The sequence below is a fragment of the Astatotilapia calliptera genome, chromosome 20 (genome assembly GCF_964374335.1).
Source record: "Astatotilapia calliptera chromosome 20, fAstCal68.1, whole genome shotgun sequence".
NCBI classification, from domain to species: Eukaryota; Metazoa; Chordata; class Actinopteri; order Cichliformes; family Cichlidae; genus Astatotilapia; species Astatotilapia calliptera.
This window is the reverse complement of record NC_137441.1, coordinates 36,792,746-36,813,251: the sequence shown is the minus strand read 5'-3', so window position 1 is coordinate 36,813,251 and position 20,506 is coordinate 36,792,746. Positions and strand designations below refer to the sequence as shown.

General features: G+C 42.1%; 1 protein-coding gene across 1 annotated transcript in view; it reads right to left on the bottom strand.

The window, feature by feature from the left end:
* The window catches only part of camkvl (CaM kinase-like vesicle-associated, like), a 45,311-nt gene extending 26,894 nt beyond the window's left edge, over positions 1-18,417 (bottom strand). Inside the window, exon 1 of the mRNA XM_026153385.2 lies at positions 18,233-18,417. The gene's annotated coding sequence lies outside the window, so the exon portion shown is untranslated. The remainder of the gene's footprint in view (positions 1-18,232) is intronic.
* Positions 18,418-20,506: the final 2,089 nt, after the last annotated feature.

Genomic DNA, 20,506 nt, shown 5'->3' with positions numbered 1-20,506 from the left:
TATATATATATATATATATATACACACACACACACACACACACACACACACACACACACACACACACACACACACATAGTAAAAAAGTTCTACAGAATTTGTCTGTAAATTTATTACATTCATTTTATTTTGTATTGTGTTGCTGCCTGGCACATTTTTTCTTCTGTTACTGCATATCTTCCCAAGTCATGTAAGGATTTAATAGACTGAAATAGATTTTTTAAAAAGCAGTGTCTCTCAGGCTGGCAGACTTTTATTGTACCTTTTAAGCTTCAACTTGTTCATAGGATTCACAGTAAGTGATGACTGATAGAATTAGCTTGAGGCTAATGCAGGCTCATGTACATTCTTAGCTTTGTGCATCTGTATGAAATATTAACCACATCCTCTAATGGGATTTCATTTGAAAATCTGGATATACATTGTATTCAACATAATGTCTGACTTGTACGCTTGTCACCACAATCAGGAGCGGATGACGATGAATGGGAAAGAAAAGATAGAGAGGGAAATGGGAGGCGGGCTATTGTGGTCAGAATGACAGCGATCCACTTGAGATGCCTCCAAATTAATTTTGGAAAATTTTGAGAAGTGATTGTACTCTGGTATTGGATAAGAGCCTTTACTGAAATTATTCACAAACTTTAATTTCTTATTTTCAAGACAGAAAAAGCACACAAAACAATGAGGCCTGAATTGATGAGACAAACAGACACAACTGGTGTAAAATAGACTAATTCTGCAGACCTGTCACAAGGCCGTCTTTTGTGGTTAGATTTACAGTGTAGATGAAGGCTGAGGATTCAGGTGACCCTGAATCCTCAGCCTTCACTTAGTTATGCTGCAATAGGTGTAGACTGGTGGGGGACTCCCATGATGCACTGAGTATTTCTTCTTCAGTCACCTTCCTCACTCACTATATGTTAGTACACCTCTCTGCATTGAGTCATACTTGTTATTAACCTCTGTCTCTCTTCCACAGCACATCTTCTATCCCGTCTTCCTTCTCTCACCCCAACCAATCACAGCAGATGGCCCCGCCCCTTCCTGAGCCTGGTTCTGTTCTGTTCTTCTTCCAAAGGGAGGTGAGTACCCTACTGGCCAACACCAGTAGGGTAAAGTGTCTTGCCCAAGGACACATCGACCAGGACAGAGAGCCCGGGGATTGAACCAGCAACCTTCCGGTTACAGGTGCGCTTCCCAACACCCCTGAGCCACGGTCGCCCCAATTGAACTGAGGCAAGAGAGGGTTATTTGTCCACATATGACACAACTCCATGGACTATTAATGACAGCTCAAGCCTTCCAACAGCAGCACAAACCACACTCTGTCTAATGACAAATGGCAGCCAGCTATTAAAGGACGAAACCATTATTTACTCACAGGTGAGTTTACCAAATTCAAACATTGCACCATCTATATACAACAAGCACTCTCTTAAATAAACATATATATTTTACTACTATTTATTAACAATTACATATTTTTTTTCTTAACCTTACACCAAAAACACCAAAAACCCATGTACAGACGTTCCCCGCACTCTCTTAACTCATGGCCTCTCTGCAACCTTGAAAAGGTTTAATTTGGTCAAACAGCCTGGACAGGACACCAAAAAGACAGGTGAGTAATCACATCTCAGCAAGAAACTTCTTTACACATAAATATTCCCCAGAGAGACAACAGCAGACTGTCTGACACCTCAGACACTTCACACCTCCTCTATTCACCCTGCTCACTCCCCCCCACCCCCAACAACAGCATCCAATACACACTCAACACAAGGCTCCAGCCTGTCTCTCTCAACCACCCAGGTTAGGAGGGAACTGAGGAGGATTAATGGCAAGAAGGCAGCGGGCCCAGATGGCATCAGCTCGAGGGTCGTCAGGTCCTGCGCGGACCAACTGTGTGGGGTGATGGAGCACCTCTTCAACCTGAGCCTGAGGTTGGGAAGAGTCCCACAGCTCTGGAAAACCTCCTGTGTTGTACCAGTGCCAAAGACTTCACGCCCCAAGGACCTCAACAGCTACAGGCCGGTGGCTCTGACATCCCACCTGATGAAGACCCTGGAGCGGTTGGTCCTGGCTCAGCTTCGGCGCCTAACAAGCTCATCACTGGACCCACTTCAGTTTGCCTACCAGCCTGGCATTGGAGCGGATGATGCCGTCATTCACCTCCTACATCGTTCCCTCGCTCACCTGGAGACCGCTGGAAGCACTGTGAGAATCATGTTCTTTGATTTCTCCAGTGCCTTCAACACCATTCTTCCCTCGGTTCTGAAGGACAAGCTGGAGAACTCTGGAGTGGACCATCACCTCACTACCTGGATCCTGGACTACCTCACCGACCGACCACAGTATGTGAGGACTCAGGGCTGTGTGTCGGACAGGGTCGTCTGCAGTACGGGGGCCCCACAGGGAACGGTTCTGGCTCCGTTCCTCTTCACCATCTACACTGCAGACTTCTCCCACAACTCCACCCAGTGCTTCCTGCAGAAGTTCTCTGATGACTCTGCAATAGTCGGCCTCATCACTGATGGGGACGACAAGGAGTACAGAGGTCTGACCCAAGACTTTGTGGACTGGTGCCAGCAGAACTACCTCCAGATCAACGCCAGTAAAACCAAGGAGCTGGTGGTAGACTTCCCCAGGCACAAGCATTCTCCACTGCAACCACTGAACATCCAGGGTATGGACATTGAGGCTGTGGACAGCTACAGGTACCTTGGTGTTCATCTGAACAACAGACTGGACTGGACTCATAACTCAGACGCCCTCTACAGGAAAGGGCAGAGCAGGCTGTACCTGCTGCGGAGACTCAGGTCGTTTGGGGTGGAGGGCCCACTCCTGAAGAAATTCTATGACTCTGTGGTGGCTTCTGCTATCTTTTATGGTGTGGTCTGCTGGGGCGGCAGCATCTCTGCTGGGGACAGGAAGAGACTGAACAGGGTGATCCGAAGGGCCAGCTCTGTTCTAGGATGCCCTCTGGACCCAGTGGAGGTGGTGAGTGACAGGAGAACGGCGGCTAAGCTGTCATCCCTGATGGACAACGTCTCCCACCCCATGCAGCAGACTGTGACAGCACTGAGCAGCTCCTTCAGTGGGAGACTGCGGCACCCACGGTGTGGGACGGAGAGATTTCGCAGGTCTTTCCTCCCCACTGCTGTCAGACTCCACAACAAAGACTTTAACGGAACAAACACACACATCCACACATGTGCAATAACACTAAGTGCAATAATCCTTTCTGTCATCGTTGTATTTTTACTCAGTTGTATATAGCATTCGTATTCTATTTTTATCTTATTGTATATTTTTATTCTATTTTATTCTACTGTATATAGTATATTATTTTATTCTATTCTGTACAGCTGTGTACTGTATTTATTCTTATTGTATTCTAATTTTTGCGTCATAACTTTTGCACTGTCCACTTCCTGCTGTGACAAAACAAATTTCCCACGTGTGGGACTAATAAAGGTTATCTTATCTTATCTTATCTTATTTGCTCCTGGTAACGATTCTTTTCTCCTCACAGGGAACCGCCACACTTCTTAATGAGGAGCAGCTGTGCAGGTCCTGGAACAAAAGGCTACCTGCTAATGATTAAAATACTCAATACATATCCAATAAATAATTGAACTTCTTGTGTGCAAATGGTTGTAGGTGTGCAAATCTATGCTTAAAGTGCGGTGCCAATTAAAGTTCTAGTTAAAGTGCATTCAACAAAGTGCAAAGGTGCTCATAACGTGCTGTACAAGTTACCAGAGTAAAAATGGTACCGGTGTGGAGACCAAATGAAGCTGGCTGCTGGTTTCCTGTAGCAGTGACGTACGCAGCCAATCCTGTTTAAAAGGATTCTTTTGAACTAGGGAATTAATAATTCAAGTTTAGCCAAACATATTGCAACTCATTTCCAGCCGTAGAACTGAATTAACTCAACCAGATGCACTATTCGCTTTATCCATGTAAGCATACGTTATGAATAAATGAAGCAGGAAGCTGGTATAGATGCCAAACAGAAGAATGTATTGACCACAAGGTGCTAAATCCTTTTAAGGCCCATATATTCAAATGCATTCCTGGAATAGTCAGAAAAGATGTTATAAAGTACCTGAAGGAGATGTTTGTTGAAATGAGGGAGGAAGAAGCAAAGAGGGTTAATTGAGTGCGAAAGGAAGCGAGAAGGAAACAACTCTAGTGGGAAAAAAGAATAAACATTCGTGCTACACTAGCATTCGGGGGATAAAACACGATTGTGATAAAGATGACAAGAAAAAGGAAGAATGAAGGATGGAGGCAAACATGGAAGATGACAGATGTGAAAAGTGTGAGGGAGTCAAAGTGAGAACTCTTCCGTGAGAAAGTCAGGAATGTGCGTATGTGTGCAAGGAGGAGAGAAGAAAAACACTTTTGTGAAATATTCAGTGCGATAAAAGACTTATAGAAGCAAAATCCCCTCCCCCGAGAGAGAGAAAGGAGAGGAAGAAAGGGGAGGAGGAGCAGAGAAGAGGAGGAGAAGGGAGCAGTGATTGAAGTTTTGGATAAGAGTCATAAGGCTGGAGACCATTTCAACAGAGGTCTCGGCTGTGAAGCTTTGTGTAGGACTGTCAGGGCCTTCTCTATTTTTAAACAGTGAGTGGGTCCTGCTCACACCTTATAGCATCAGTATACCTGTCGAGCTTACTGGAGGTAACTTCATGTAGAAATTTGCTGCTAGATGATAGTTTTTGTGGAGAAAAGAAAACAACTTCCAGTTAAATAATCATGAGCTCTTTGTGTTTTCACTGGCACTATTTTCTCAGGGAGACAAAAGTGCAAATACAACCGCAGTTCACACACTGAGGTTCCCTGTCTCAACATACAGCTTTAGGAAACTGGGAATTATATATGTGTTTGGTCGAATATGTCAGAGGAATTGCTTTTCGGATCAGCTTTATTGGCAAGTCTCTGTGATTGCAGCAGCCATGGCTGAAAGCTGTGTAGTGTCAGTCCATCCATCTCTCAGAATGTAAGTGTCCTTCTCATGGATTCTTTAGGAATACCTTAAAGCATTTTGGACACAAATATTGACATGAACAGAATGATTTTTGGTGTTCAAAGGTCAAGGTCACTGCCATCCTTTTTTTGTGAAGATATTATATATGATTATAAAATATTATAAAAGCAACATGTCTTGTTTTGGGATTTGAGTAAGATACACTTGCAATGTACACTATATGGACAAAAACACACATACAGGAGCTGCTTAGCCATGAGAAACCAAGCTACCAAGCTCTCTGTGCACAGTCTTTGTGCTGATGTTAATGCCAGAGGAGGTTTGTAGCACTGCAGCTGGCAACCCCGCTCTACAACCTTACACAAACTGCCACTTGCTGAGCTGCTGTGGTTCCTAAACATTTCCAATTCTACCGCTTACAGATCACGAAATATCTAAAAGACATTTCACAAACTGACTGGCTGCAAAAGTGGGATCGTATTACAATACCATACTCAAACTCTGTGAGCTTTTCAGAGCAAGTCATTCTATAACAAAAATGTTTGTAAAAGCAGCCTGCGTGGCTCGGTGTTTAATTTCATACACATGTGGCAACGGGACTGAAAACAGCTGAATTCAAAGAATAATCTAACTCCTGGCATGGTAGAGTCAATAAATTGGTCTGTTGCCTTGTTCTGGACAAAAAAAAATGAATGTAATTGTCCTCAGCCTGAGCTGTAACTTATGTTGTTTCAGAACAATAATAATTTCATGATCCATCTAAACGAAGTGCTTTAAGTTGCCAAAACTGAGCTTTGAAAGCGTCATACTTCGTTTGCCAGCTGTAGCGCAGCCAGAAACATTGTGGTGGCATAAAGACTTAGGTACTGTATTATTTTGCTGAAATTGGCAACGATTACCATTACATTAATTCACTCTTACAGGCAGCAGTACAAACAAACTGAAAATAAAATCATAACACCTCGTGAAGGCCACGGTGACAGCCTGGCACTCGCCAGCAAGCAAAACAGTTGGACCACAGAATGAAAATAGCCTACCTGTGATGACGACACTGCTAGTATTTGAATCATTTTACTACGATCCAGTTTTGTGAGTTGTCTTTCAGTGAGGGCTTTCGCTAGTACTGTGATAGCACCTTTATTCAGCTGATAGTTTGAGAAGAGGCTCAGTTTGGCATGTAAGGTGTCATGGCTTTAAAACTAGATGCTGTGTTGGGGGACAAATCTCCTTTAAAGTATACACATGATGGAAATCAAGCCATCAAGTCAAAGAGTATTCCTTCCCTCTTTACATATCCTTTTGTTTAAAGCTAACAGAAACAACGACATCTCTGGCTAACAGTGGTTATTATGGGAGCTAAAAGTTAAAGTGGAATTTGACAGGTGGGTGAATCCTATATTCTGCTCTAGGGAGGTACTGCATGGGAATAAGACACATAATAATAGCCTAACATGAATGTGCTATTTCCGTTTATTGAATAGCACTTGCTGCCCTGACCCCTGAATACTCTGGATCTCTTCCTCCTCGCCTGTACTTTCTTGCTTATAGCTAGAAAATGAACTTATACCAGACTGACTTCTTTTCCTGGGAAATACACCAAGTCTGTCTTTAGCTGGCACTCATGCATTGCCATATTTTACCACTTAAAACAAATACCCTTGATCCTCCTCATCAGAGCTAACCAGAGATGGGCAGTAACGCGTTAAGTAACGCGTTACTGTAATCTGATTACTTTTTTCAAGTAACGAGTAAAGTAAGGGATTACTATTGCAAAATCGGTAATTAGATTACCGTTACTTTCCCGTAGGAACGCTGCGTTACTGCGTTACTAAAACCGTGATTTTTTTTGCGAGAATGTCTCATGACAGTGACGTAAGCAAGTGCGACGTTGGTGACAGCAGCTGTGTGCAGATCAACAATGGATCATATATCGAGTGCAGAGAGAGTATGAGCGTGCAGCGTTTAAAGCGTGGAAGTACTGACCTTACTCTGAGTTTGATTCCATAAAAAGTGACAAAAACATTAGTGTCCGCTGTGTGTGGGAAGAAAACTTCTTTTTACAGCGAAAAAAACCCCTAAACTTCCAACAAGCACCGAGTAGCTACGACGTGATGGGAAACTCACAGAGAAAGTCGCGCGGATTCTTCAACTGACCGCGGCACACCTACACCAGGGTAACCCTCCGCCTACCCTGCTCCTGCTTTACAGGTGAAAATAGAGCAAAAGGACCGCTGAGTCTTTGACTTTATTTATTTTCTGCTGTGTTTTACTTGCATCTGTTTGAAAGAGTGAGTGAAAACACAAAAAATATTTTATTTTATGTGCTGGAATGTGTAGAAAATAGGTTTAAATGTTAAACTAATTTATTCAAGTCAGAGAATGTTGCATATAATTAAATGTTTTGCTTGATGCATAAAGTTAAAAGATTAAAACTGATAAAACAAGTTAAAAAAAGAGACTTTTCCATTTGATTACATTTTGTATGATGGATTATGTAGAAAAAGTAGAATTGGGCTGAAAGATCTATCACTTTATCACCTCTTCAGGTTGTAAATCGTGTTTTTAAAAAGTAACTAAGTAACTAAGTAACTAAGTAATTAATTACTTTTGAAAATAAGTAATCAGTAAATTAACGGGATTACTTTTTGGGGGGAGTAATCAGTAATTAGTTACTGATTACTTTTTTCAAGTAACTTGACCAACACTGGAGCTAACTATATATATAAGCACCATGACTGCACCTTTATTGACATCTGCAACACAAACATGTGACATGGATGAGAAGGAAAAAAGAACAAGTGCTGACTGAACCATCTCCTTGGCTCTAACTGGAAAGACCGTCAGGCTGCTTCAGGATCAAGTTCGATTGTTCCATCAAGTTCTACCTTTTTCTGAGAAAAGGATAACAAATAAGCTGTTGTATAAGAAGGCCCAGGAAGGGTCTTCAGCCAGTGTTAGTTTCTCACATTGCATTTGAACAGAAACTTTAATTCTGTTAATTAAAGAAATTTGTTGGAGGAGGTATTTAACAACTATAGAAACTCAGCATTAAGGAAGCAAGCAGTGACTACACGGTGGGTCTTTTTCCCCATCAGACCTGCTGCCCCAAAATTAAACAGACTTTCCATGAATGTAGAGTGAATTCATTTACTCTACAATCATGGACACACCTAGAACAAAAGAATCACATTCACATACCCACAGCTTAAACACACACACACACACACACACACACACACACACACACACACACACACACACACACACACACACACACACACACACACACACAGGCTCTATAAATACAGTGAGGAGGTAATGTTCATCTTGTAAAGTAGGCGGATTAACTGGAACCAGGTCAGAGCAAAGGCAGAGTATGCTCTAGCTTTTCTCCAATTTAGCTGCTTTCTCACCATTTTTCTTGCTATTGCTGTTTTTGATGAGCCAGACTGCAATAGTTATCTCCTGCTCCCCCGCAGCTACTTGTTTCTTCGCTCAGTGCCATGTCTCTTTAAAGGCAAGCAAGAGACCACTTGTCAATATTTGTGAGGGTTTTCAGTTTTGTGAATGGATTATGCAGCATGCATACTGACATGTTCAATTATTCAGCCATTAGACTATATACACTTTTCTCTTTTTTTCCTTTTTACATAACAAGAGCACTAACAGTGCTTTCTCTCTGGATAAGGACAGAGTGGAGATAAATAGCTGGAAGCAGGATGTTGCCAATGTATCATTAATATAAACGACATTTTCTTTGATGAGCTCGGTTGTGTATCATTGGCACAAACAAAGCACCAATGTGCTCTATTTCACACTAACCTTTAAACTGGATTTTCCAACATAATAATTACAAAAACAACAATTCTATAAGTATTTTTCCATCCTGTCTAGGATAGAAAAATACTTCCAAGCTTGGATTGTAAATCATGTAGATGCACCTGCTTAAAGCGAGTGAATATGTGAAGTGAGTAGAAGATTTTAAGGCCAGGCATATCTGTTACCATCAATACCTTTCAAAATCTGAGTGTCTCTTACTGAAGGCTAGATGCATTAAAGTAATCACCGGGGAGCCTCTGTAATGGAGCAGAGTGAGAGAGCATAGCAGGAGCACAGACAACAAAGAGGGGAAGCCAAGAAAAAGTAAAAGCCAAAGGGTAAGGAAAGGAAGGAGATATGGTTGGGTGACAAGAGGATGAGGAGAAGGCTTGATTTTCATCCCATGAGTCATTCAGAATATAAAGAATGAACTTCACTGAGGAAATCTGCCTCTGTTTCTAACCACCTCAGTATTAAACTCATCCATCCTAAGAGAGGGCAATATAGAGAAAAGAGAGGAGGGAGGAGGAGCGAGATACTGGGAGAATCTGCGTCTGCCGAGCAGTCATCTTTCACCTGTAGCTAGCAGAGACTTTGGCTTGCATAATGCAATGTGAGGATAAACCCTCTTTTATGGCCAGCTGAGCCAATAAATCTGGATCAGTTCTGAACTCCCCCCACCATCCCACCGTGCCCGTAGTTGTCTGTCGGCTGCTGAACGATCCAAAAGCGATTCCTAATTTCTTTATTTGTAATTCTTCTTGAAGCTGCCTTGAAACTAAACACTATACATTACATGCATCCATGCATTCGGCCACAGTGCAGAAAGTGGAGACACTCAGTGTGTCCCCTCTGGTGTAATGAAATCAGCACTTCAAATTTACCTTATTTTCCCAGTATGCTTAATTGCCTGCATCTGTCTCCCTCTACGCCAACCGTTCCCTCTGGTTCAAAGTCCCTAACATAATTGTTTTCAATTAAAATGTGCTGTGCTGCAGCTGTCCTTAGCCTGCTCGAGCTATAGTGCTATTCAGGGGGACAGTTACCAGGATGTGAGGGGTAGTAGCACTGGCAGCCATCATTACGATCAGATGGGGAGCAACAGTTGAAGGCCTGATGATGCAGTGGCTTGTTGGATCCATCGTTACGACAGCTTGGGGTGTTACATAAGGGGTGATGCAGACAGGGCTGGTGAAGGAAGAACAAGTGATGAATCCCAAATAGGGCAAGCAATAAATGAGTGTTCCTTATGATGACGAGGAAGTAGTAAATGACACTTATGGGCAAGTTTGATGGTACTTCTGGATTTTCTTTATAGTCTCATCTTTACAGCAGTGAAGGACTACAGTCGGTGAGGTGGGGAACTTTCTGTTTTCCATTTGCACCCTTTGTGTCATTTTCTGATCTGTGCCTGTTTGCTGGCCCAGATTCTAGCCCAGTTTTGACTCTTTTTTTGCTGAACTCAAAGAAAATGTTGGGCCCCGGTTTTAGCTCTGTTCAGTCTTCACTAGCACGAGTAAAACCCCGACGAACAGGTGAGTGGGCTCAGATAAGGCAAAATTGGGCCACATGATGTGTGTTAGAGATTGCTGCTTGGCCTCCAGAGGGCTATTTGGTGGAGGGAAAACGACACGAGTTTCATTGTCTCCCCACTTCGTCCCACAAGGCCGGTGCAGTTCTTCTCACAGCAGTGTAATGACATAGATAAATATGAAGAAGTGGAGAAAATATGAGACAGAGGAAAGTGAGAGCAGGCCTGAGGTTGAAGAGAAAGATGATCGAAGAGAAGCTGAGAAAGGAAATATTAGGAAAAGCGAAAAGAAAAAAAATGAGGGGAAGAGGAGATGGAAAAATGACAGATGAAGACGCAGAGGACAATATACACAGGATCTTGTAATGAAAGCCGCTCTAATGAAGTACTCTCTCTGTCTGTCTCCATTCTGTCTGTATTACCCTTCGCTCTAATCTATCTTTTTCTTTCCATGTCCCCCTTTTTCCCTGTCGCTTCAAATCCCTCTCTCTCTTTTCCCTCCAACACTGGAGAGCACCGGGGACTGGATAACTCATTACTAATTCATAGTTTCTCTCCATATATTACAAGGCCTTGAATACTGGTTAATTAAGTATCCCACAACAAAGTGAAGAAAAACCATCTTTTATCTGTATGATTAAGCTGCCTGCAAACATCCAGCCTTGAGAGGGTCTCTTGCTTGTCTTTTCAAGTTGGTATATTTTAGTGCAAAAGTCAGATATCTTTGAGAAAGGTCAGCAAACATGCTGTGTTTTCTTACTGAGGGTAATTCTTAGCGAACTTTTGAAACACTGAGAAGAAAGCAGTGTAGATTAGATGTGTTGCTATCGCCTTGGGTAAAATGAATAGACTTTATTAAAATGAAATGAAGTCATATATAAGCCATAAAACAACACCATGCATAAAACACCAGAGTAATGAGAAAGCATATTTACAGTGTTATTGTGTAACATTTCAGGAAGTATACACTTTCTCTGTTTGACCCTCTCTATACGTAAACCTTGGACTTAATTTCATCAGCGCAACACGGCTCATCTTACATTGCAGTAAATTGGTCACATTTACGAGAGCTTATCCATCTCGTTCTGTCCTGATGAGTCAGTGAGGATTTTGCAGGGTTACGCTGGCACAGGTTGACAGAAGGTATCAGACGCATTGGTAGAATTTTATTGATTCTTTTAGTCAGAGTTTTAAATGTTGTGTTTTCTCTGTTTTTCTGATGTTTTTTACCACTGCAGAGAGGAAAACACATCTATGTGTGTGTGTAGGTGCGTCTGTTTATGTGGGGAACACAGCTGTTCCTTCCTTGGAGGTTTGGATTGGTAAAATGTGGTGAAACTCTTTTATTATCTCTGAATCTACATTTTAGATATTTCCAGAGGAATTTGGCTCAGATTTGGCGAACACGTTGCTGGGCCAAGGATTTGGTTTTGGCATGAATATTTTGGCTGCAGTTTATCCACTTTTTTTTTTTTTCCCAGGGTTTGATTTACAAATGCGCAGCATGACAATCTATACAGCAGGCACTTTAGTTTTTATTTTCTACAGTTAAGTAAGATCAAGCAGACTACTGAAAACTATTCAATGTGTTTCTTAGCTCCACTGGGAGTGAGGATGAAGGACAGCATTAAAAATGAGAATATCAGAGGGACAGCTCAGGTTGAGACAAAGTTTGAGAGGCAAGGCTGAGATGGTTTGGACATACACAGAGGGATAGAAGATACTGGACAGAGGATATTGAGTAATGCACTCGCAGGCAGGAAGGAAAAAGGGATACAACAGAAGAAAATGCAGAGAGTTGGTGTAACAGAAGAGGATGCCGGGGCGAGATGGAGGCATATGAGCCGCTCTGGTGAGCCCTAAAGGGAGCGGCCGAAAGAAGAGAAAGGAGAGAAAGTGCCTCAGCTTCTTCCATTTGCAGGTTAGCAGTTTGTTTGCTTGTTTCTTTTAGAATGACATCTCCCGGTTCTGCTGTTTATAACTGCCCCCTTTTATTGGCTAGGAAGGAATCAGATTTCAAGAAAAATATCTCATTGCCATTCAATGTGACGGACAGCAAGTTTGGGTGAAGCTGCTTCTCACTTCCCACTTCAAGCACTTCCCTTTCCAACCTGCAGCAGCCATATCGATTGACAGTCATAGATTACATATAAGATACAGACGTAACATCCATAAACTGTGTCACACAGGCTGAGATAGTCTAGCTGATAATTAAAGTTCTACAACTGTGGTTTGTTTTCCCCCTTGCTGAGGTTCATTTGTGCAGATATGAACACAGTAAGCACACTAGGATGTGGCCCGAAACAACTGCAAATAAACTCCAGAATTACTAAGTTTATGGTGTGAATGTGATCTGACCTCGATCCAAACTAACTGCACGGTGTATGCTGCAAGTCTGAGATAAAGAACATCCCATAGCCACGTATGCTTTGTATTCTGGGATGTCTACTATAGATGTGCAAAGGTGTGCACAGGCTGGCAACTAGCTGTAAAGTAAACTTCATTCTTCATTTTCTCCAGTAGTCCACAGCAGCTTTTTCCTGCATTTATGTTTGCTGCTCCCACCCAGACACATCTGTCCAATGAGCGGACTCAACATTCTCACATGGTTCGTAGTGGCAAACCCTTCTCCCTCTCTATGTGAAAAGAAACCAAATCACTGGGAAAAGCTATAAGTTTACAAACTTTAACTGATTTGGTCCAGAGTAAACAACCTATAGATGTGAAAACGCTTTAAGAAAATGCTAGAATCTCCCTCACAGACACTGGAGTCCAAATAAAAGCTTTCTTTATCTCATAGCAGACCATATTATTTATGAGATAATTCCTTTAAATAAAAATCCTCCATAGGGTGCCAGCAGCACAAACACAGCTGACAGGTCCAGTTCAGTGGCGGTGACAGCTCAGCTACAGCTGCCAGTGTCAGCACACCTGTCAATCAAAACCAAATTTTAAGTACTGCACAGGATAGGTTATAGAAAATATTAACAACAGAGAGTTGTTATTAAAGGGGAAATTAACTATAGAGATGAGTCTATTTTTTGCACCTGGCTGTAAAAATGCTGCATGGACATGCAGAAGTTTGGCATTACAACGACGTGGGTCATTGGAGTCACTCGAGTGGCCATTAAAATAACTGATTTTGGCACTTCTACAATGGCTTTATTTGTCAGCCTTGAGCTTACCACTTGTTAACAACAGGTTGGAATATTAATATTAAGCCTTTCTCTGTTAAGGACAAATATTCTGAGAAATGTTCAGCCATCCAATCCAGTTGACAGCAGCAGATCTCAGGTTGTAGATGACATCTGTGATTTTAGTATAGACAGTGCCCTATTATATCATATAATACTGTATATACTTTAGTACAGCATATACTACATACCTTTTTATGAACTGAACTTAAATTCAGATGAAATTTGTGGTCTGGTCTATTTGAGCATCAGTTTATTAATTGTCATGCACAATAACTAGAATATTAATCTCACAAGGGGAACTGCATCTGATGAAACATCAGGCATTTCATTTGGATCGCCTGCGTTAGCTGTACATTAACGAATGAATAGAATATGCAGTCACCGTGCAACCCAGTATCACGGCAAAAGAAACACCCGTCCACCATGTCCATTTCACACTTTGCCTCTCCAAAACATGGAGAAGATGTATTTCCAGCAAGGAGAGATAATATTTGTAAAGCCATGAAGCTGGTAGTGAGCTAAAAACATATTAAGTACAGTCCATGGTAATTGTGAGAAATGAATAAGCTAGTCGGCTAATATGTCCATATATGTAAATGTGTTAATAATGTCTGTTTAAACATTTTCCTGTGATTATTTTCATGTTGGCTTGAAATAAAGCGTCTCTTCTGCACGTGTGTACATTTCATGTTTGGGAGAGGCAAAGTGTGAAATGGACATGGTGGACTGGTGTGTCTATTAAATGCTTTGCTGTGATATCAGGTTGCACCATGGCATCAGACATTGGGCATTCTGAAGCTGCAGTGTTGGCTTAAGTTACCATAACTGGATAAAAAGGTGAGGTGCTAGGTTATTAGTTGAACCTGGCAAGCTTGGTTAGCAAACCACATCTATAGCATGGGCACATTGCACAGGCTAATTAGCATGAAGTAAACTAGATAACTGAAGAAAATTGTGCATAGGTTGTATTACACAGAAGTTCATGTTATATGCATATGTCAGCTAATCCCATTGAAACTGTTCTAAAAGGCGACAAATGCAGAAGAGAGGTCCAGCTTGGTGACCTGTTTGGGGCTAAAGTAAGCTAGGCTACTGGATACAACTGCTACTACCACTACTGATACCATGTTTCTGTATTATATTACACAGACCACTTTTTTAGTAGTTTTTTTTGCTGCTGCATATTTTATTAAATTGAAAATATTTAGCAAATTGACATCTTTTTCTTTGTTTTTACATATTTTGTGCCGTGTTCAGCCAAGTGCAACAAAACTTGTTCCTTGCACAGAGTCTGTCTCTCTCTCCCTAGAACTCTGTGTGTCTGCAAACCCGTCAATCAAGGCAGCCTGCCCTCGAACTTCACGCTGACCAGTAAAACTCCAGGATAAGTTATAAAATTTTCAGAGGTAACTTTCCATAATGGCCAAAAGCTTTTTTCTGGTTCATTTTCCAGTCCTGTATTCTGCTGCATTAGCCATATATTATAATATGTACTTTTGACACGTTATCATATGTTAGTAATGCTATATATATAACTAGACAGACAGACATTTAGAGTTCAGCAAGGGACAGAAGGCTCAGCTGCAGACTCAGAGAGCAGATGACATGGGAGTATGAGAGAGCAGGATGGCAGAAGATGAGCAAGGATGGCAGGACATTAGAAACCTCTGGCACCAAACTCAGTAAAGGAGAAAAAACACAAGCATATGCTGTGTGTGCAGTTTATCCTGAAGCTCATGCTTATGTAACATAGGTAGCATGTGTGCAGGAAAAAAAACAAGTTTTTGATTTGACTATTTGCTGTCAAACTTTTTTCTATCTATTCAACTTTCCGGTAGCCCGGTGTTTGCCACAGACACTGCCAAATTCTTCATGACAACAAGTCCCGGGGGGCACGTAAGGATCATTACTGCCTACCAAATATAGTGACAGAGAGCGAACACGAAGGGTCCTTAAAGTCATGTTGATGGATCTCCTGCAACCACCATATATAATCTGTGAGGGCTGCCGTGATGGAAAAGCTCTGTGGTCATGGACATGGCCGTTACAGATTGCACCAAAGTCTGCGACTCTGTTCTGAGCAGCAGACTCAGAGGGAAACATTCAGAATCAACCAGAATCAGAGGGTGTTTACAGCATCCACAGTTATCAGCTACTATTATGGCATACCATTACTTTATAATGGGATATTGATGCCCACAATACACCAGCATCTACCTATTAGGTCAGCTATTGATGAAATCATAAATCTGTAAAATTGCCTGCAGGGGCAGATAAAACCGGATATGCGGCGCCCTCTCCCCAACATTCTCCACCCTTATTAATAAACAACATTTACTTTTTCTATATTTAAGGATTTTCCTTTTTAGTTGCACATTTCCTTTAACCTTTCGGTTCATAAAGAAATACTTGGGCTGATGTGTCGGTATTTCAAGCAATCCTTTCTTCTGGTTTAAGGTAAAGCAGAGGAAGCGAAACATACAGTATGTGTTGTGTAACACTGTTTATAACCCACCAGCAAAGTGCACCAATTTTAAACAATCAGTTTCTCATTGAAGAAATGCTAAAATATTTCAAAAACAACATAAAAATACTCGCTTTCATATATTCTGAAGATAAAAAAGAAGCTCACAGCCAAACAAACGTGATCAAATTATAAAAAGGCTCAGTGGAGGTAAAGCAGGTCAGCACTCAGATTTAAACTGTGTCCCCGACAGTTACGTGCCACATAAACTGCACATGACTAAATGTTATATCTCAGTTTTTATGTTACAGTAAGCTGATTTATACGCAACTCGTCGTCCTTGGTTCTGCAAACATTTCTGACTGCATGTCACAGGTCCGCCGGATGAAAAGCTTCAAAATGAAACCTGACTTTTAAAAGGCAGCGTTCGCTGTTGTCTGGATGCAGGGCACAACCTGAGCCGCAGCTTCCATTATCAAAAAAGCAGGTTGGTGACTGACAAAAAACAACAACGAAAAAAAGTAAATGCACACAGATACACCTGATTACACACATCCCGTGTATCAGTGAAACCACCTTTGTTTGGTTGGGAACGTGAAGTGTTGGCTTGTCAGCTTTTTGGCTTGTCCAGCTAAATCCGAGCACGGCTGCCTTTTCACGATGAACAATACAATGACAAAACTCACAAGCGATGTGAAAGCCTTTTGTGCTTTAGGCTGGAGCTTTTCTCTACAAACTCTAAACGAGGTCTCAGGAGATGCATTAAAAAATTTACAGGTTTAAGGGACAGTGGCCACAAATGAAAGAGCAGTGGGTGGTGAAATGAAGGCTTGGAAGGATGAATGAATAAAGAAATAACTATAACTATATATATAACTATACCGACAGTGCATATTGTGAAGCTGACAGCTCAGCATGCAGGTGTGAACTGTGTGAGATGTGATGCTTGAAACGTTATTTTTTGCCTTGTTACATAAAATCAAAGCGCGCTAAATCTAGAGAGTAAAAGAAACTGTGTTGGGAAATACACAGCAGCCCTTACAAGTCAAATGAGATGAATATGTAAACATCCACATTTTTTTCCTTGGCCACTGTGTTTGCTTTCTCAGCTCAGCAACCTCTTTTACTCTGTCTCTCTCTGGGGTGCAGTAGTGTAGCAGCATATACATGGATTTCTCTCATGTTTTCTCCACTCTGCCAGCCCACTTTATCAAACTGCAGGAGCTCACATTAATGAAGTTAATGAGGCCAGCAGGGGGTGGCCTCATAAAAAATTAAATTAAATATGATGTACTATCCATTGTGTCTTTAATAAACTCTTTATCGGTTTCAATATATTTGAATAAAATTATTCAAACAGTACATTTGCATTTGCTGTCCCTTTTATGAAAAAGTGGTGCTCTGTGAAGGCTGTGACTGGCCACTACATTAAATGATTTCTGCAGTCACTCTCAAAGCATTTGAGCATAATCACTTATTTGAAAAGCCCACTTTAAACGTAATCAGCCGCCTTGATTCAGCATAAAACTCATAATGCTGACTTAGTAAGTGTAGAAATGCATGGTTAGAAAAAGAAAAAACCTGGTAAACCTAGAGCTGGATACGGTTTAGCAGAGAGAGAGAGAGAAAGGATGTGAGGATGAATATGTGAAGGTTTTAGGTTGTTTTTCTTCTAAGGGGGTCTCTTAATTTTACTCAAAACTAATACAGCTGCTGTGCTGGGAGCGTGAAAAGGATGAGCTGCACTTGTAAAACACCTCTCTGACGAAGAGCTTTGAACGCTCTCACTTTTCCTTAAGCGTATTTTCCAGACTTTTGTTGTAGAACTGTTTAAGGTTCAGTAGCATGAGGACGAAAACTTAATGCAGCAAGTTACAAACGTCCAACACCGTCGTTTGTTATTACTCTTTAAAAAAGTCGTTGTTACTTGTTAGATGTAATCTGTTCCTTCTGTTTTCATTATGGGACGAGAAGAAGCCAGTAACGCTGTATGAGTCCTGCTGGTTGCCACTTTGGAGATTATCGCTGCAGCTGCTTTACGCACGCTGGCTGCACCGCGCACGTCGGCAGTAACCGAAGAAGCAGCGCGCCAGGAGAAAAGGAAAGAAAGCGTCTCTTTTATCTAATCTTTTATTTAATTACTGCTTCCTAGCAGCCACGCAGGATACAATACGGAGACATGAAATTAATTCGCGTTTGTCATTTGAAGTTTGAAGCCTTACCTTGAGTTGTCGCGGCTCGGAAGAAGTGCGGGTGCGCGTGTTTGAAGCCCCCTGTCCAAAATGGAAAGTATCGTCCTACTTGTTACTTGGGAATAAATTAATGGTTGAATAACACTTAAAATGGCTTTTAAACCGACAGAGTCAGCGAGGTGAACTGCAGCTCCTGCTCTGGCACGACTGTCTGAGAATTAGTTTGCTTGCTTCTGACTGCCGCCCTCCCTCCCACTCGCTCGCTCGCTCACTCACTGTCTCCCACCCATGAGAAATAAATAATCTTTCATCTCTCTCTTTCTCTCTCCCTCTCTCTATGAGCACAGCAGGTGGGCATCTTTGAATAATGTGAGATCATTTTTAAAGGCTGCTCGAGGCCCAACTGTGTGTCCCGCACTCCTCTCCAAACACTGCGTACTTTCACGGTTAAACAAAACTGTGCTGATCATAAGATTTTTCTCCGGCTGTCCGGTGTGTGCAGGCAGCGGATTGGGAGTGGCCGGGATTAAAACCGTGGGATTATATCTAACATTCATTTCATCTCACGCACTGGAAGTACGCTGGTGGACAATGACATCAGCCTTTGGCAGACTCAAACAAACAGACAGATTCACGTGGGTAGGGATGGAGAGAAAGACAAGGGAAAGGAGAAAAACAGAACAATGGATGAGAAAACTAGGGAAAGAAAGCCTTTCACCTCTCAGATTGAGCCAAGAATATGAATCTTTATAGAAAATCAATCAAAGCAACGGGGCGTGCGGGGCACAGAGGGTCACCAGGGTGAGATATTCCTGGGGTGAGTGTATTACTCTGGCTAGTGTGCATGTGTGTGTGAGTGAGTAGTGGATGCATACACAGAGCCAAGTCCGTGTATGTGTGCCTGCATACTGACAGATGGCTACTGTAATGACGCAGGAACTAAATACTGGGTTTCTATGCGTCTGTGAGGTCGCCCGCCTGCTCGTATATGTGTGTTTGTGCATGTGTGTGTTTGAGGGGGGAAAAGAAAAAAAAGAACTGCATGTGTGTGTCTGTGTGTGTGTGTGCCTGTGTGTGTGTGTGTGTGTGTCTGTGTGTGTGTGTGTGTGTGTGTGTGCATGTGTGTGAAGGAGAAAGAGTTAGCAAGTTGAGCTTGATGCAGAGGCAACAGATATCTCCTTTTTTGTTCCTGCAGCCTTCACACACACACACACACACACACACACAGGCACACACACACACACACACACACACACACACACACACAGGCACACACACACACACACACACACACACAGGCACACACACACACACACACACACACACACACACACACACACACACACACACACACACACACAGACACACACACACACACACACACACACACACACACACACACACACACACACACACCTATGCAGTGTGTGGCATTATGCTTTTGGTTTTTTTGTCCAGGTGTTTGCAGTCTTTTCTTTCACAAGAGACCTTGAGTCTACTGCCGCTTCCATTTGCTGTGGATACAGACATACAAAGGAGTGTATAGGTGTGTTTGTGTAACACACACGTACACACAGAGAGATACAGTCAAATCTCAAGGAACAGGAGAAATGTAAGCATACAGTCACATCAGTGAGGATCATGCCAAGAGCTGCACAAACTGCAAAACAGTGGTGGGAATTTTGTGATTCTCGGTTTCTTCACTGCTTCAGGGGCAGCTTGCAGTCATTGACTCAACTATGAGTTCTACATCAAATCAAACAGTGCTTGAAGACAATGTGAGGACAACTGGCTTAAAACTGAAGTTGAATTGGACCTTACAAAAAGAAAAATGGTGGGAGTAATAGAATGACCGTAGTCATGATAGCGATGCAGTGAAGGAATTTAAAGCAGGAGGTAGAAGCTACTTTCAGCCGCTCTCTTATGCACAAGGGGTGGCTACAGGAAGCCAGCCAGGTGATGTCAACGACTGATTATTATTTCCTCAAAATACAGAGCTGTGCAACATATTTGAGCCACCTCTCGTTTCTTTACAGTTTGCTTTGTGTATTTTTTAAAGTGGCCTTGAGCAACAGTTCTCCTGGTTTTCTGTAGCTGGATCTTCAGTTGATCCATGCACTGTTACTGAAGCCTCATCAAATGGTGAAAGGGTCGCTTTTGAACCATTCTTAAGGGAGGAAAACAGGCAGAAAAGGTTGGGGTTATGCCAAATTACACAAGAACTGGGCTGAAACAGAGGGGCGATATCTCTTATGGAGTGATGAATCCATCCATCCAAATGTCTAATTTCTGGTTCAAATCACC